This window comes from Echinops telfairi, unplaced genomic scaffold (assembly GCF_000313985.2).
Source record: "Echinops telfairi isolate 266 unplaced genomic scaffold, ASM31398v2 ScPeMD7_1;HRSCAF=3_0, whole genome shotgun sequence".
In the NCBI taxonomy this organism is placed as follows: Eukaryota; Metazoa; Chordata; class Mammalia; order Afrosoricida; family Tenrecidae; genus Echinops; species Echinops telfairi.
The window spans coordinates 85,891,678-85,897,069 of record NW_022103896.1 but is presented as its reverse complement, the minus strand read 5'-3'; positions in this window follow the sequence as shown (position 1 = coordinate 85,897,069).

Sequence of the window (5,392 nt, the reverse complement as noted above, 5' to 3'; positions counted from 1 at the left end):
GCCAAGGTTTTAAGGTATGTAGAAGGTTCAAAGGCTGTTCTTGAGAAAGCAGATAGAGCTAAGCTACAACCTATAGCTTTAAGCTGTGTGCTGAATATTGGAGCTTGTAAACTAAAGATGTCCAATTGGCAGGGAGCAGTGAATAGCTGCTTGGAGGCTCTTGAACTAGATCCAGCAAATACTAAGGCACTGTACGGCAGAGCTCAAGGGTGGCAAGGATTAAAAGAATACGATCAAGCACTGGCTGATCTCAAGAAAGCTCAGGAGATAGCACCTGAAGATAAAGCTATCCAGGCCAAATTGCTGAAAGTCAAGCAAAAGATAAAGGCACAGAAAGACAAGGAGAAGGCAGCTTATGCAAAAATGTTCGCTTAATAAAAAATTGAATTTTGCTTAAATAGTATGCATTGGCTGTATAAAAGCAGTAAGATTTAAGGGTGTTTGACTAATGTGTCCATAACATGTTTATTTTTATGCTTTAGTTTCCCATTGTTTATGTTTTAGGAATACTTATTAAGGCCTCTTAATAAAAATTGTCACAAAGTCAAAAAAAAAATTTACAGTCCCACTTTGGGTCTCTACTTAAATCTTACCTCAGCACAAGAATGGTTTGTTCTAATAATGTGGCTTTGTATAATACTCACCTTCCAGACGGGATCGCTGAAGACAAAAATGGGTGCATGAGCAAATGTGGTGAAGAAATGTGATGGTGCCCAGCTACTAAAAAATATAGCAACTGGTGTCTTAAAGGCTTGTAATTAAACAAGTGGCCATCTAGCAGAGAAACAACAAAGCCCAGATGGAAGGCTGTGTGTACATAATATGTCGAAAGGAAAAGATGTGAAAAGTTCAAAAACAAGCAACCAAACCGATGTGAAGGAAAGGGTGTGGATGTAGTGGAGACCCAAACCCCACCTTTAAGGTCATTGGACAGTCCCTCTTAGAAGGGCCACCTGAAACGGATGAGAAATCCAGGGTGCAGTATGGCACTGATAAACCACATAACTATCCTCTAGTTCCTTAATACTTCCTCCCCTTACTATGGGGGCGGGGGGCCGGAATAGGGAATCAAACAACAGGATTATATGTGAATGGATATATTGGATGTATAAGAATGGTGTGTGTGTGTGTGTGTGTGTGTGTGTGTGTGTGTGTTCTCCTGGGGAGTAGGCTAGGGGAGAGGGGGGTTAAAGGAGAGGGAGCTGATATCAAGGAGTTCAAGAAGACAGAAAATGTTTTAAAACTGACTGTGGTAGCAATTGTACAACACTGCTTGATGTGATTGAAATAGAGAATGTTATGATATTTGTAAGAGCTCCCAATGAAATGATTCAAAAACCATTTACAATCGCAGAAACCCACAGGAGCAGTTCTACCTTGTCCTGCACAGGTCACTATAAATTGGAATCAGCTTGATGGCTGTGAGTTCTCAGTAATTTCATGCTTCATCTGGTCTCTATGAGTCAGAATCTATTCCAGGGTCATGAACTACGTTTAGGAGTTAAAACACACCACTTTCCCCCCCTAAATGCCTTTAAGTAAATGCTTTAAAAATGAAAATCAGTAGATAACACAGCTCCAAAGTCCAGTTATTCATCAGCAAACAAAAAACTACTCTTTGTTTTGTTCATAAATTCAGGGCAGGGGGAGAGGGGCAATTACTATTTCTACACGGCAAAGTTTTCCACAGAATATGTCTGACGGCACTTTTGGCGTCACACGGAACACCCCTGAGAGACAGACTGTTGCTCTGGGCAGCGAGGAGCCATTTGTGAGTTTCAGGCAGGAGAGTGATGTGAATAGATTTGCATTTTTTAGAGTCTGGCAGCTGGGGCACAGGGGTGAGAAGAGACTGCATTTGGAGGGCAGTAAGAGGTCCATCCCTTGCTGTTGTAAGATGCTGGAAGCTGTGTCACCCTGGGGGCAGGGGAAGGGGGAGGGCACTCTGCCCTTGGGGAAAATGATTAACATTACTTACACAGGCTCCCAATGGAAAAATCTGCCCAGTATTATGTTGCTCATCATGCATGCTTGCACGTGTTCTTTTTCACTCCTCTGCTTTGAGGAGGCAGCTCTTCTCAGCTGAATTTGGAGGACCAGCCAGCTCCGGGAGCTCACCTCTGGCAACTGTACCGGAAGATGTTCTGCTGTGGTTCATAGCGTTTACAGCAGCTACGTCCTCGGACGTGGACAGCCTCTTCCTTCTTCCCAGCTTGTACTTAGTCTGAAAGCCCAGCTGGTGACACAGCTCCCAGCATTGCAGCAACAGCAAGGGATGGACCCCTTACTTCCCTCCAAATCCAGTCTCTTCTCACCCCTGTGCCCCAGCTGCCAGACTCTCTGGACTCCATGTGTCACAAAGGCAAATCTATTCACATCACTCTCCTGCCTGAAACTCACAAATCGCTCCTCTCTGGCCAGAGCAATAGTCTGTCTCTCAGGGGTGTTCCGTGTGACGCCAAAGGTGCCCTAAGACATATTCTGTGGAAAACTTTGCCATATAGAAATAATAATTCCTCCCTCTCCCGCTGACCTGAATTTATGAACAAAGAAAATAGTAGAATTTGTTTGCTGATGAATATTTGGACTTTGGAGCTGTGTTATCTGCTGGTTTTCATTTCAAAACGTTGAAGACAAACAGTGGTGTGTTTAAACTCAAAAATGGTGTGTTTAAACTCAAAAACGTAGCCTGGAGTAGATTCTGACTCATAGAGACCTTATAAGACAGTATAACTGCCCCTATGGGTTTCCTAAGCTGGAAATTCAATTGTAGAAAGAGGAAATTATCTTTATAGGGGGAGAGAGCCTCATCTTTGAATTGACCATGAATTATTTATTGAAGAGATATCAATGTTCTTATGTATTGTTTTTAAAACAATTTAAAATACTTGGTAAAAGATGCTGTGTGTGTTAGTCCAGGTAGACTAGAGAAACAAATCCAAGGAGATTCATATATGTGTAAGAGAGAACTTTATATCAATGAGTAATTGTACATTGAGAAAACATGCCAGCCCAGTCCAGATCAAGTCTATAAGTCCGATATTAGCCCATATGTCCTATACCAGTCTATAAATTCCTCTTCAGACTCACGCAACACATGCAATGACACCAAGTGCAGGAAGATCACAGACCAGTGAGTGGAAAGTCTTGTGGATTCAGTGGTGATAGAAGCATCTTAGCACTGGCATGGGTCTCCACGTGGCTCCTCCAGCTCCAAGGCTCTGGCTGCCATCAGCATAGCTCCATGTGGCATGTCAACGGGAAAGTCTCACAGGGAGATGAAGCAGAGAGAGTGTGTCCCGCCTCCCAGGAGGAAGACCGGAGTTCCCAGAATCCTCAGGAGAAGACCATGCACACACAGAAGCCTCATTGGCTATAGCCTGATTGATAGGCTAGACTCCACCCCTTCACAAGTTGACAGATTATGTAACTACCAAAAACTCACAGCCATCAAGCTAATTCCAACTCACAGTGACCTATGTAAGACAAGGTAGAACTGCTCCTGTGGGTTCCTGAGACTGCAAATCTTTAGGGGAGTAAAAACCTCATCTTTCTCCCACAAGGTCAGTGATTTTGAACCACTGATCTTGCAGTTAACAGTCAAATGCATAACACACTCTGCAGCCAGGGCTCCATGAACATGAAGTTCAAACTCACTGCCATCAAGGGTCCATATGAGCATGAAATTAGGTAGGCCAAATTCTTAGACATAATGTTGAAATAAGAAATCTTAGATGCGGAAAAATATTAACAAAATTACATTTGAACAAGATTATTTTTATTCCATTTCAATTAATTGGAGTTTTGAATCTATCACCAGTGCCTCAGAAAACCTGGAAATCTGCTTCCAGAAACCAATCAGTAAAAACCCCATGGTACACACTTCTTCTCTGACACAAAAGGAAATTGCATCATCTTGTTTTTAATAAAGATATTTATATTAAATCAAATTTTAGCACAAGCTGTTTCAGCTTGAACGTGAAAATTGTGCTGCATACCACTTGGCAAGTTGACCACAGCCTCCTCCTTTTGATTTCCAGTCTATCGTGCACAAGGATTGGTTATAAAATGGGTGGTTGTATAAAATGGTGAGAAAATCCTCTCAGATATTTTAAAGACTGGTTTAATAAAGCATGTGATCTCAATGAGAAGATTTTAACACATGCCATGCAGCATGAAACAGATAATTACTTAGTGTTTAATTTTAACGATACTGATTTGTAAAGTTAAAGATAGATTAAAAAAATACATAGCAAGACTCTGGCTGTGTTAGATTAGGTTCTCTAGAGAAGCAAAGCCAGGAGTCTTATATTATGTATATTTAAAAAGAAGCTTATGTCAGAAAAGGAATTTATAACAAGAGTGTGGCTCAGAAGGCTGTAGAGAGGCTAACCCAGGTCAGCCAACTTCCATGGGCCAGGTACTGGTCTGAAGGCCCTTCCCAAGTCATGCAGTTGCCAGGCCAAAGAGTCAAGGAGCAGGCGGTAGAAGGGCAAGGCTGGGAAGCTGCGACGGTGTGGTTTCGGAGGTAGCTTTGACTGGTGGCAGTGGGACACAGGTAGGGGCAAGTGGCAGGCTATAGAAAACAAGGCAAAGCCAACAGCAATGGGCAATGGATACAGGGTCCACAGCTGCAAAAAGAGAAGGAGAATGTGCCTCACCTGGCAACATTCACTTATCTTTATATAAAGTATGCTACAGCCCTAAGGAGGTAGCATCAGGCTGCAACGTGGAGAAGGCTCCATCACCAAACTGAAACAAGTTGACATCAACTATCACAGTCCATTCCTCGTCAACTCGGAATCTGTACCTATCTCCTGAACCATTACGCCCTCCACACGAAGGCAACGACATCATCACACGTGCGCCCATCAAGTTACAACTAACAGAAAACACACCACCACCAACAAGACAAAATACACGAACCTCATTTGTGTATTATCTTTTTTTTGTTTTTTATTTTAGATCATTTTATTGGGGGCTCGTACAAGAGTGTTGGTTTTTAACATTAAGCCCAGATGAAGTTATTCATGCAATCACAAGTGTCACATGACAACAGTGAAAAAACATTTATCACACCCATTGACTATCACATGACTCGATTGGCTACTTGGAATGTGCAAGGCATCGCTTATTTTTTTAATTATTTTATTGAGGGCTAGTACATTTCTTATCACAGTCCATACATACATCTTTTATAAGCAATCGATATTTTAAAAAATCTTGGATGCTTTCATTTTTGTGCTATGCTGCACTTCGCCAGTAGATGGCACCCTTCTCCTACCTTACTTAGAAGCAGCTAAATAAGAAACTCCCCCCCAAAAAACAAAAAACAATTCGTTGCCATCAAGTTGACTCCCAGTCATAGTGACCAGATGGGACAGTGTAGGGT